Here is a 14,570-nt window from a genome sequence, read left to right on the forward strand (position 1 = left end):
ATTAGCTATATTGATAGATTATTTGACATGATGAATTCAAGGAATGTTCGGGGCAAGAGGTTCAAGTCTCCTATGAGGCCTAACAATTTGCAATACTTGAAAGATGTTTATGCTAAAAGCTGTTCTTATATATCAAATCTTGAAATCAAAGGTGCTCCTGCGATACAATATCCAAGAAATACGTTTGCATTGAGTTATGTAATAAATATACATAGCTTTATCAATCTTGCGGAAGATCTGCTTAAGTTGGTATAGAGACCATTGAAATTTTGTCTTCCTTATAAGTGTTCACAAGACTACATAGAACTAACTTTCTGTTGTATCCGTCACGTGGGGGATGGACTAATAATTCAAGTAGCCTGCAATATTAGAAAAAATTAGATTAGCTAATTTTAGAAAAAGTTAGATTACAACAGTTGTCCGGAAAGGGCATAGCCGAATAAGCATGCCAAAAGTGTCCTTTCACCAAATGGATTTTTTCGATGACTAACTGTTTCCTCTTGGTAAATGACTGACCCATACCAAATTTTAGCCTTCTACCTCCATTTTGTTCGAAGTTATCGCAAAAAACGTGATTTCAGTTGTTTCGCGATAACTCTACTATTTCTACCCGAAAACTTCAAAAATCACAAATCCAGCAGGCAGTTTGTACACATATCGAGGATATTGTTTAGATTATTCAGTATCAACCTGGATCTTACAAAAATTTTTGAACATTTAGATCGCTGGTTTCCGGTGGATTTTGAAAAGGTACCACCTTGTTCTTATTACAGTATAAACATCTGCATTTATGTGATTTTTTGTAATTTTTTAAGATTTTTACGATTGGTGCGTCATTGCACAGCCAGATAGCCCGGTCAAAAGTGCCTTTTCACTACACGATTCGCGGACATGATGCATCTCCTGTGTATAAACGTATCACATGCATATATTACTCGACTATTTACCTCAACCAATATCATATAATAACCATTTATCCATCATGATAATGATGAACATGAAATTGATATATAATTAATCGATCAAACGAGCCTGCCGAAGACGGGCGAAGTTCGATCGAAATTATATGTACAGCCTCGTTCGAAGAGATTACAAATATGTAGTGACTCTCGAGTCCACCAGATGGCCACAACGTATAGAGTAAAAAACAAAAAACAGAGTGGGGATATAGGCCCCGCTCGTGGCATCGCTTCCGCCGCCTTCTCATATACTTTAGAGTAGACAAGATTGTTTTTTGAAAATATAGGTATAAACATAGAGCATATACAGTATGGAGGAAGCCTTGTATACCCGTTCGTGTAAGTGGAATACGGCACAGAGAGAGGAATATTAAAACGAGTACCTTTCTCTGTCTCGATCGCTCGCGATTGGTTAACTAACGTCAGCGCCCCGACACTCACGCTCGTTGCACAGGGCAAAGAGTATAGGATAGAGTGGAAGGTACCCGTATCGCCCTATTACAGCGCCCCTAGCAGCTCTGAGGAAAAGTATAACGTGTATGTGTAGCCCTAGAATAGAAATTTATAGAAGCGTATCTGCCGTGGTTTGAGGTGGGATGGAGTTCGGTTGCAGTCAGCGCCATTTGCCTTGCCGTGGTTGTGTGCAGTATTAAAAGATCAACGAGGATTCAATGGCGGGAGATTCGAATTCAGAATAAAGGTATTGGTTCAGTTATTTCCGACGGATGGGTATAGGTAAAATATTAAAAACTTCAACAGGCTGATTAATTATCATTACGTAGTTATTTATATTCTTTATAATCAACAATACAATCACTGATTTCTACATTATAAACTACGTAATAAACGTCAAATATGAAAAACTTCAAGAGACTGATTAATCATCAATAGAGTTATTTATATTCTCTATAATCTACAATACAATTACTGATATCTACATTATGAACTACGTAATCAACTAGATGTTTGTAAAATATGAAATACAGTAACAGAAATACAAATATTTTTGACCTAATCTATACATTGAATGACGAACCAAGTACCTAACCAGTTAGACTAAACTAAACTAAAGCGTAGTAAACATATTACATTGCAAGGAATAGGTAGCCTGAGGTGCTTGTATAATTTGACGGATACTAAAGTGTAGCTATGATTATGTAATTAGATGGCTTGAATTCATACATATGGATTATATATAATCTATCATTACTTAATTGCATTACTATTAACAGGTATCTTAGTTGTTATTTTCTTTTCTTAGTTTCCAAGTACAAGTTGTGCACTCGTTTCTTCAGTTTCTTACTGTTGGGGATTTTGTCTTCGGGTTTGAAATGTGCCCCGCACATCGTATATACTTTGTAAATATGGTCATCGCTGATTTCGTTGAATCTCGGATGTTGTGCTCGTTGTTTCCAAATTTGAAACACATTTTTTTCGTTTTTCGGAAATCTGTGCCGGATAGATGTTTTATCACAACAGTTTAGCACACAGCACTTTGCAACTCGAGATATTTTTGATCTAACACTCTTCGTCAACAAACATTTCAAATAATACGGCAATGCGACAAGCAACAGGTGATTCCAAGGTGATTGTCGAAAGCAGAATGGCTGACAAAATGGCGGTGGCTGACCTTGAGGGCATCCAGGAAGTAAGAGGGAGGCGTCGCACTGGGATTTGGCCTGCGACTGCAGCGCCAAGGAGTGTGCCGTGGTTGTGTGCAGTACTCAACACGGTATCGGTCGGCCTATCTTAGATTCCAGGCCCTGTGTGTAGCGTCAGTGAACATGCGATGTAGTATTGTTTGTTGGTGTGATGACGCGGTCGCCATATTCTTTGAGGAAGAATCAGTGGTAAGAATACATGGTAAGAATTGAGTAACAAACAAACTTTTCCCAAAGATGCCAAATTCTTGTGACATCAAATTATGTGACAATAACAAATATGTAAAAAATCAAAGCATAAATAACGGGAAACAAATGACGTTTTTCTCGTTACCAAATAAACAGCAACTGTAAGTAAATATGAATATATAACCTCACTTTCGCGGGAATGTTGTGGCTCACGTATCTTCATATATTGTGAAAATAAATGTAATGATTTTCGTGTATGGTTGTTTTGGTAGAAACTAATAAAAAATACAAGAGGTTTTTGAGTTGATATAATATTTTATGTAAACATTCTTTATGATACAGTATTATGTACGGATATATATTTTTATTAAGATTTGAAATTACTGTTTACGTTTTTTAAATATAAGTACTTTTTTTGATGTTATATATTGAAGATTACCTATTTAAATACATAATTTTGATCCAATGTGTTTGATTTGTTGCCATTTATTTCATTAATTTTGTCTTATACTAAATTCACATCACATTCATAGAAGAAATGTGTATGTGCGATACTTACGTTATGTTCTGTATCCATGCAAACATATTTATAGGCTGCCAGATATGGAGAAAAATATGAGATCGTTCTGTAATAACAGCGTTGACTGAAGAATTCATTGCAAAAAATTTATTATCAGAAGTTTTAAGAATTCTTCACTGTATTCCCTGGTTTAAAGGGAGCGCCAAAATCGTAGTGGGGGTACTTTATTTTTCCTCAGAGCCACCAGAGCGTGCTGAAAATCGAGGTACGCTTTTATACATTGGCTCTTATGGGACCTTCCACTCTATCCTATACTCTTTGGAGAATACCACATGTGATGCCGTCGGATGTTGAAAAGCTGTCGCTATTCAGAATATTAGAGAAAAATCAACCGATACAGATGTGCTTCAGATCTTGGTCGTTGCATGAATATCCCAATTTACCGAAATCTAAAATGCAAGTTTGGCCCATCAAAATAGCAACGCAACTGGAAAAATCAAGATATGTGATATTAGCGTTGCAAAGAAATAGGAAGGAAAACGTGAAGAATCACGCGAGTTATTTCGACCATTGCAATTTACGCAACGTTAAGCTGTTTCTGAACAGCGATTACATCCATATGAGAATCTAAATGTAAGCTGTAAAAATGAACAATTTGCTCTACTGTACGATATGTATGCTAAGTTCCAGAGTTCGTATTATGGAACTGAGAATAGACCGATTCTCGATATGCAAACATACATTAAGGATGCGCCAATAATAGTGATAGATTGTTCGCGACAAAATGAATCTATAAAAAGTACTACAGTTGACATACGAACAGAATTTGAGAGCGAAACGGATATAGAGGATGGCACGGCTGCATATTGCCTCGTACTGCACGATCGAATCGTCGAGTACACACCTCTAACCAACGTCGTTCGAAAATTGTTGTAATGGATTGTATGTTCGTGGACGTGCAGGGATTTATCGGCGCGGCGTTGGGAATAAATTCGTGGTGAAAGAAGTCGCATTTTATGAGAACGTAGCAAAGACCATGAGTCATTACATATTTCGAGATCCATACGCCTGGAACATGTTGTCGAATGAGCTGCGACATTAAGCCAAGTATGTTACACACAATCATCATGGATTCCGATGGACTGATGGTTTTACAACTTACGGCAACTTGAGGAGGATTATGCGTGATCACCTGGGTAGAACACCGTTGGTGCTTGTCAAGTGATTGGAAAAAATTCGTTGGTTGGAGGAATATGCGGAAAATTTGAATGCAGTGGATATGATGGAACTGGGCTGTCCGGCGATTGGAATGTTGAGGAAATCCTACGATAAGAAGATTGTTGATTGCAGCTTTCATGCAGGGATTTGTGCGTTTGAAAACGTGCAACTCATGAGACTGTGGTATAATGAAAATCAGGACAAGAGTAATTTCGATGAATGAAATAAATGTATACTGATTGTTAAAAATAAAAAATTGATCATATTTTAATAAAGTTTTTTATTCAATCAATACATTATTATCAATAAGGTTTAAATTTGTTTTTTTTAGTGGTTCGGCGTTTGCGTTCAGGTTTGCTGCCGGGGAGTTTGCGGATTCGGGAGATGACTTTCGCAGTCAGGTCACCCAAAAGCTGATATTCGGGAGAGCTTCGGTTAGTTGTGAACTGCATGTTGGACAGAGCGGTTCGCCACCAGTCAGTCTTATCAGTTCGTAGAATATCCTTGGTGTTGTAGATTTTAATTTGGACGGTTACCTCGCCGTTGCCGACGTCGTTGTTGAGAGAACAGGAATGTGTGTCGGTGAGTAGTTTGATGGATTCGGGAATACCAGTCTTCGGCTCGTTCTCCGGTAATACATCCCATTCGGGTAGCAGCTGACTCAAACCAAAGTCTCCGAAAAATGAATTGTTCGATGCGGTGGGTGGCTCATCGAGTAAGTTTGTCTGTGAAAAAAATAATTCATTGGTTAGGATGCGATCAACGTCGACGGCGCTGTGTATATTTACCAATTCTTGCAGTTCAGCCATTGCGTGTAGATCGTTCAGCTTGCAGAGTGATTGTGACTTTGGGTGGTGTGTGATAAAGTTTTTATATACCGGGAAAATGGTGGTGGGAGTATGAAACAATGATGGCTGTGGGCAATAACTCACGTGGGGACGTTCTGCATACAATGAAATTCTTTTGGATAAGAAAACTGAGCATATAAATGACTGATTATAAGCCTGTATTTTTGCTGGAAATTAATGTCGGGGTAATCGACTATTAGGAGGCGGAAGTTGATTACCTTTGAGCTTACGGCGGAAATGGTATTGCGGAATTTATATTTTCAGGGGAATGTGTGAGTGCGGTGTTGGAGGCGTGTTCCGACGTTAGATCAAAAGTGAAAATTAATACTTTCGACAACATGCTTCAGATTAACCATGACTTCATCACACTTGGTACAACCCTCTGTTGGCCGGTTTGTTTCAAATAGACTATCACAACAAACTCGACACGTGACGAGTCCGGTTTCACGTACGAGATGTGGAATAGTACGTTGTTGTCGAAGTGTGAGATGTTGGCGCTGGAAAAAGTGATATTTTGTTAGCGATTTTGATGGTAGATGATTTTAAGGTGTTGTTTATACTCACTGGATGACGAAACATCGCAGGCAAATGTAGCCTGGTACATTTTTTTCACAAATGGCACTAACGGTGCCGCAACGAACTCGAGCCCACTGTTGGGCAAAGTGTTGTCGCAGGGGCTCGCAGGTTAGCCGCCTAACGTCGGTCCAGTCGAGTTGGGCCGCAAGTACCCCGACGTTGGTGTTCAGTTGAAAGTCTGACATGATGAAAGATTTTTTTGACTGCGGATTTTTGCTGGAGAACTGCTTTTATACGGTGTTAATGCTATGGTGGGTGGGGGTGTATGCGTCGAAATTGGGCGGCTGGCCAGGCGACATTGTATGCACTCGTTATTTTTGAATGAGCTGAATCGCAAAAAAGACAGGTTTATGCGAAGGGGTAAATCCCCGGGGCGTATTAATTGGGTGACATTGTAAGTTTTTTGCATGTGCAACGCGAAAACAAGGTAATTTTGGAGGACAGGTTTATGCGGAAGTTAAATCCCCCCGGTGTCATAATTGGGCAGCTGGCCAGACGTGAACGAGCAGGTGGCCAGACGTGAACGGGAGTTCTACTTACCATTGCACTCTGATGGTAATCACCCACTGATGATAACACACACGAAAACGCCGAGAAGTTGAGAACCACGGGTTGAGAACCACGGACACACACACACACACACACACACACACACACACACACACACACACACACACACCACACACACACCTCTCACACGACACACACACCTCTCACACGACACACATGCGGTGAGCCAGTCAAACATATCCACGTTAAGTCAGCTTAGGCCGGTCACACGACGCACGCACACCTCACACGGACACACGCACACGCGGTAAGCCAGAACAACATACTACTGCTACTATTTTGCCAACCGCTGCCTAAAATTTCTTGCGTCTACCTTTTCATCGCAGGAGGCTGACATTTTGTTTTACTGCCTATAGCCATACTAGTAGCTCAGCAGTGCTAGCACTCGAGTCTACGGAGCGGGAGGACTCGGGTTCAGGTCCCTGGCCTGACAATGAGACTCTGAACGGCAGCTTGCAGATAATACATGTAAGACCGGTCACGGCGTTCAGGCGCCGAGTTGTTGGTCGGTAGCTTGGACTCTGGTCCGGGCACACTCGGACAAGGTTTTCGGCAGTTTTTATCCGAGGCGTTGAGCTACCTGCAAGGGTGGTTTCATCGTCGTAGATGTACCCTCGGTGTCGGAATGTCGGTAGCTGCTCTATTTCCCTCCTCTCTCCGCCTTTAATGCTCAGGATAGCTCGGGATAGGTGGGAAGAAGGGAAACAAAATCGAGAGAAATTAGTAATAAAACTTAAAATTACATAGGTGACCATATCGATTGCCTGTATTCCTTGCTGCCTTTTTTCAATAACGGGGATATCGGAGGTCAACTAACGCGGTGCAAATCGCCGTGTTACAATCTATATTGGGAGAAGGTGTCGGGATTTTTTTTGTAAGGTCGGTTATTGCGGTAACGGAAAACTAAATCGAGACAACTTTATGCCGGCAATTTTATTTATTTTCAACACGGGACGACACAACAGAAAGAAATGCACACTTATGGGGAAGTTTACTTCGACCCGTTTTGAATAAATTTAATAAACTGAATTTAAACTAATGCTGCCTTCGTTTTGGGTTGCACACGCTCAACTCTACTCGCTCGATTGTCCCGATCTACTAACTCCTTATCCTTCGCGCAAATCTTTTCATTGTCCCTTTTCGGACTTTGCTCCGGTCAACTCACGTACATATACGAACACACCCACACATACATATACAAATACACACTTACAACTTGGAACCAATCGTACATATATATCGCGACAGCACGCGCTATCGTTTTTAATTTTAATTTAATTTAATTTTAATTTAATTTTTGAGTATTATCTAATTGGATACGACCCCTCTTCTCTTCCATTATCTTTATCTACTGAGTAAGCTGTGAAAAACCGTCGTAGAATCTGATCTATCTTGTCTATTTTCTATTCCCTATTTTCTTATATCTGACGCTACCGCGTCTGGCACCCAACATTAATATCTTTCCTCTAATTATCGTTCATATCTACTTGATCAGGTCAGTGACCGCGCCGTAAGGTAACGTGATTTTCCTCCCTCAACAATTACCTGTTTTAGCAGATAAATGACGAATTTATCACCGTTCCTCTCTCTCAAAATAAAAAAAAAAATCCACATTACAACATGTACTTCTAAATATTTTATGCTCAAGACCCGTATACGGTTTTATGGTCTAGAAAATTCATGAAAATGAAAAAAATAGTGTTTCGTAACCAATTCTTACTAATATACGATTCGCAATTGCAAAAATGATAACAATAGAAATGCAGTCTATGATAAAACATGAATGCAACTATTTGAAACTTTATAATTTTGAAAAAATTCTGTGAAAAATTCTGGAATACCCCTTTACATCTCTTCGAAAAATGCAAAATATCTTCCTGGTTCAGAAAGTGTTCAATTGGAAATTTGACGTAAAAAAAAAACATATCGAGAGAAAATTGAAGAAAGTGAAATTGAAAAAATTGATAAAAAAAAGGAGCCATATAGTTCACTACATCCTCGTCGTTGGCTCTGGGTAATGCTCAGAGTGACTAATTCAAGGAAATAAATATGAAAAAATATTTCAAGAATAACTTAAATTCCCGACGGGTAAATGTTTCCACTCTGCTGACGATTTGGAGTGAAATGGTCACTTTTCAGAGTAAGTTCCGATTAGCTTCGACCTTTTTCCCGATAGTTCCGGACGACTCAAAACATAGTTCTGGTCAGAAATATGTGTAAATAATTATTTTATGCACTCACTTCGAAGTTTTGACTCCAAGATGTGAGATGCTGATGTTTCGGAGTGAGTTCCGGGGCACTTTGACCTGTCACTCGATAGTTCCGATCGATTCGAAAATAGTTCCGGTCAGAAATATATTCAAACAATTATTCGATACGCCCATCACGAATCTCCTGCTCCGAAACGTGTGATGCCGACTTTTGAGATCGAGTGTCGAGTCACTTCGACCTTTTTCTTCATAGTTGCTGTGTTGTCGAACATAGTTCTTGTCGGAATCATTTCTAAATAATCAATTGATTTACTTGTCCAAAATTCGTGTCTCTCATACTTGCGATGTTGCCGTTTCGGAGTGAGCTACCGGCGTACCAACGGAATTTGCGAGCTTTGCAGGTACTTGACATGATAGTTTCCGATGATTTGGACATCGTTTCAAACCTGGTATTCAATTGCACAACGTTAGCGAAGTGCAAACGACTATTTCTTGTTTCACCTCTCGGCCTGCAGAACTCTCGATACAAAGCTTTTCGGGTGTAGAACTCTCTATATTCACGTTTTATAATGATCAAATTGTCATAGTCTGTTGAGATGCTACGACATGCCATGAGAAGTTACCTCTATCAAGCTGGCACCGCCACAAAAGAAAAACGAAGTTTACTATATAAAATAATTGAGTGCTAATTAGATGCTAATTAAATGCCGTAAAGTCGAATTTGTCGCTCTGCGATTTTTGAAAAAGAAACCTGTGGCGGTGCCAGGTTGGACTCAAGCTAGCAGCGCCACAACGAGAAAACTACTAAGGAAGAGTGATTTCGAAAAAATGATTACACAGGAATTAAATGCTAATTAGATGCTCCAAGAATATCCAAAGCTCGAATTTTTTACGCCGCGTTTAAAACAGAAAACCGGTGGCGGTGCCAGGTTGGACTCAAGCTAGCATCGCCACAACGAAAAAACTACTAAGGAAGAGTGATTTCGAAAAAATGATTACACAGGAATTAAATGCTAATTAGATGCTCGAAGAATATCCAAAACTCGAATTTGTCGCTCCGCGTTTTTCATTTATTTTTCAATTCTCTATACCATTTGTGGGGCTGCTGACGCCATTAGGGGGAGAATCAACACAAGGGGTGGAAAATTTGAAAATGTAACTACTCAGAAATTAAATGATAATTAGATGCTCCAAGAATATTCAAAACTCGAATTTGTCGCTCAACGTTTTTTGAAAAAAACTTGTGGCGGTGCCAGCTTGGGTTCAAGCCAGCACCTCCGTTAAGCTGGCACCGCCATAACGGAAAATCAAAAAACTAACTATACCACAATTTTAGGCTCATTTCAGGCTATTTAAATGCCACAACGCCGAATTTTCTGCTCTTCAAAAAACCACAAAAAACGGTGGTGATGCTAAGTGAACGTTAAGCCAGCACCGCCACACCGAAAACCAATGAAGGGTGAATAATTTTGAAAAAAGGATGACGTAGGAATTTTAGGCTCATTTTAGGCTCTTCATGCGCACTAGTCCCGAATTTCGTGCTTTTGAAAAAAAAAAAAATACACAAAATTCCTTACAGACATTGACCACACGAGTAAAGTAGGTGAACGAATTGGAATTTCGGGACGTTCAGGGGCTCAAATTGTTGGGCGAATTATAGGTTTTTCAAATATGAACCGACGATTTTTCGGCATGACTCAAAATGGAAATGCCTTGAAATTTTTTTTTACATCGGATACGGATTTTTTTTACATTCGTTAAGTTGGCACAACCATTTACAAATATCGAAATAATATCTTTTGGATAATTTGCCGTTAATTAGCCGCTAATTAGCGGTGAAAGCAATTATTTTGTCGTGTTTCAAATTTTTGAAAAAATCGATGGCTCTGCAAACTTCACAAAAAGATAGCACAACCACGTGGTAATTCTGCATGAAGGGATGATCGTAAAAAATTTTCGAAGGCACTCGAATTTGCCGCTAATTAGCCGCTACTGGCTAATGAAGGTTTGAAATTTTTCGGAACCCGAATTTAAAAAAAAAACCGATGCAGTGCTGACTTCTCTCGAAAACAGCACAACCACGTACTGATTCTGCATGAAGGGATGATCCTAAAAAGTTTTATAAGGTACTTAAATTTGCCGCTGATTAGCCGCTATCAGCTCATGAAATTTTGAAATTTTTGGGACGAGAATGTTCAAAAAAAAAAAAAAATCAATATCTCGACAATGGAATGGAATAGAAATGAGTCCCACATCATGAACTCTAGAACTCGTTCGAATTGTTCACGATCTGTGAGCAAATAGTGATACTGCAAATATGGGACGTAATTTGTTTAATTCTCTTTCTTTCGATTACGAACAACTGGGACTATTACTCGTGTTAGCATAGAATAATAGAACTAGTCGATTACTGTTCACCCTTCATCAGTTTTCGGCGTGGCGGTGCTGGCTTAACGTTAACTTAGCACCACCACCGTTTTTTGCGGTTTTTTGAAGAGCAGAAAATTCGGCGTTGTGGCATTTAAATAGCCTAAAGTTAGCCTAAAATTGTGGTATAGTTAGTTTTTTGATTTTCCGTTATGGCGGTGCCAGCTTAACGGAGGTGCTGGCTTGAACCCAAGCTGGCACCGCCACAAATTTTTTTTTGAATACGCGGAGCGACAAATTCGAGTTTTGGATATTCCTGGAGCATCTAATGAGCATTTAATTTCTGTGCAGGTAGATTTTCAAATTTTTCCCCCTTTGTGTTGATTCGCCCCCTAATGGCGTCAGCAGCCCCACAAATGGCATAAAGAATTGGAAAATAAATGAAAAACGACGAGCGACAAATTCGAGTTTTAGATATTCTTGGAGCATCTAATTAGCATTTAATTCCTGTATAATCACTTTTTTGACATCACTCTCCCTTGGTAGTTTTTTCGCTGTAGCGCTGCTGGCTTGAACTCAAGCTGGCACAGCCACAAGTTTTTTTCAAAAAACGCGGAGCGACAAATTCGAGTTTTGGATATTCTTGGAGCATCTAATTAGCAATTCATTTTTGAGTCGTTACATTTTCAAATTTTTCACCCCTTGTGTCGATTCGCTCCCTAGTGGCGCTAGCAGCCCCAGAAATGGTATAAAAAATTGAAAAATAAATAAAAAACGACGAGCGACAAATTCGAGTTTTGGATGTTCTTGGAGCATCTAATTAGCATTTCATTTCTGAGTCGGTACATTTTCAAATTTTTCACCCCTTGTATCGATTCGCTCCCTAGTGGCGCTAGCAGCCCCAGAAATGGTATAAAGAATTGAAAAATAAATGAAAAACGACGAGCGACAAATTCGAGTTTTGGATATTCCTGGAGCATCTAATTAGCATTTCATTTCTGAGTCGTTACATTTTTAAATTTTTCACCCCTTGTGTCGATTCGCTCCCTAGTGGCGCTAGCAACCCCACAAATGGTATAAAGAATTGAAAAATAAATGAAAAACGACGAGTGACAAATTCGAGTTTTGGATATTCTTCGAGCATCTAATTAGCATTTAATTCCTGTGTAATCATTTTTTCGAAATCACTCTTCCTTAGTAGTTTTTTCGTTGTGGCGATGCTAGCTTGAGTCCAACCTGGCAGCGCCACCGGTTTTCTGTTTTAAACGCGGCGTAAAAAATTCGAGCTTTGGATATTCTTGGAGCATCTAATCAGCATTTAATTCCTGTGTAATCATTTTTTCGAAATCACTCTTCCTTAGTAGTTTTCTCGTTGTGGCGCTGCTAGCTTGAGTCCAACCTGGCACCGCCACAGGTTTTTTTCAAAAATCGCAGAGCGACAAATTCGACTTTACGGCATTTAATTAGCATCTAATTAGCACTTAATTATTTTATATAGTAAACTTCGTTTTTCTTTTGTGGCGGTGCCAGCTTGATAGAGGTCGAGAAGTTAGCATCTCGTGTTATTGAAATTTTTTTTCAGATGAAAACGCCGAGAACTCTTGTCAATCTCGTTCGAAACCACAGAACTCTTGTGATATCTATAATTTGCAGGTCTAGCGATCGAATTCCGTTGAGATGATGTGAGATGCTACGTGAAGTTAGCATCTCATTTTCTCAAAATGCATTTTTCGGGGCAAATTCAACGGAACTATTATTGAAACCTATCTAGAACTGTAGAACTACTCGGGATGCTGTAAGAACTGAAGTTTATTTGTGAGATGCTAACATTTGATATGCGAGATTCACACAGGTATGTCTTCCACCATTTCTCACTGATCTCTTTGGCTAGTGAGTCAGCACATACGTTTTCTGCGATGCCGCAGCGAGCTGGAATCCATATAAGGGCGGTGTCATGTTGTCTTTGTCATGTTGGAGTCTAGCCCTTCCTTTTGGATGTTTGACAGTGCTTCCCTCGAGTCGAAACAGATCGGAAAATTCGTGCCTACTTGGTGAGATGTAGTGTGCTTAAGTATGGCCAAACATTCAAGGTTGGTAATACCTCTGTTTGTGTTCGATGAGCAGGCTATAGAGAAATCTGGTCAGAGAAATTTATGATAAATACTCAGATGCTTGAACCCTTGTTGGCTGGTCGCTTGGATTCATCTGTGAAGGCTAGCTCATTGTTAGGGTATTTCGCCTGTATAAGATCGTGTATGTCTGGGCGGCTTCCGTCTCTGGGATGCAGAAGCTTTTCCAGCTCTAACAATAAGTCTATATGGTTGGCTAGGAACAAGGCGATGTAATCGGTTGTGTAAGAGGGCGGGCCTTACTCTTTTTCCACTGATGTCTATGTGTTCCTCTCCATTTGTCGTAGGTGGTACAGTCTGATATCTAAGGCCTGGTTGTTGTTAATGTGTCTGATTTTTTAGTACCTGAATTTTCTTAAGTTTACTCCCTGCCATATTGTTGCGTCCTGAGAGGGACGTCGTGAGGAGGTTTGATTCGCTGCGTGATTTAAGTTGCGCTCTTGACTTACGTAGTTGTTGATTATGATCTCGGAAATCTTCTGATCAGCGTTTCGGGTTTTCACACTCAGCTCACCCACCAATCCTGAGAGTTTGTTATTTTCAGCTCGTGCCAACCATCACTATCCGTGACTGGAATAATTAATTACTGACGACAACACTTGGTTTTTATACAAATTTATTTACACAAATTTCACATGTTTCAATAGTAAAGTTTACAGTGTTTATTAACTGATGATATTCACTTATAATAATAATAAACTGTTTTAAGCTACTGACGATTGAATTAGTTATTCGATAACTTGGTTCTGCGATTTTTGGTTTAGTTCTTTTTTTATTTGATCAAAAGTTCGATTGATTCTCACTGAGTCTAAACTTCTCTATGATATCTGAATTTATTCCCTCTGATGTTCTGCTTTCTAAGATGTCGAAAACTCTTCTCTATGATGTCTGGATTACTTCTGTTCTCTACGAAGTCTGATTTTATTCTCTTCTCTACGAAGACTGATTTTATTCTGTTCTCTACGAAGTCTGATTTTATTCTGATCTAATTTGAATTAGGGTCGAGAAAAGAAGTGGAAAAGTAGGAGGAGCTGAAAAGAGTCGCGGGTTCTCGCGGGTCTCGGATGATTGGATGAGGATGTTAATTAATATGCGGGTAAGGTTTCTGATTAGTACATAAGATCTTGGCGGGAAATTAGCGTGAGGTGGTTGGTTTAGAAAGCAAGCGATGATGCGCTAATTGGCCACATGATCATTAAAATAAGGGCGCTATCCCTAATTCTGAGAATGAGGTTTTATCTATTTCCGAGTTATGTATGATCTCTCTTCCCACGTTTCCAATGTTTAGTCTACTAGATTATCTTTATTGAGTGTTAAGTTTTC

Source organism: Diprion similis, chromosome 2 (genome assembly GCF_021155765.1).
Source record: "Diprion similis isolate iyDipSimi1 chromosome 2, iyDipSimi1.1, whole genome shotgun sequence".
Lineage (NCBI taxonomy): Eukaryota > Metazoa > Arthropoda > Insecta > Hymenoptera > Diprionidae > Diprion > Diprion similis.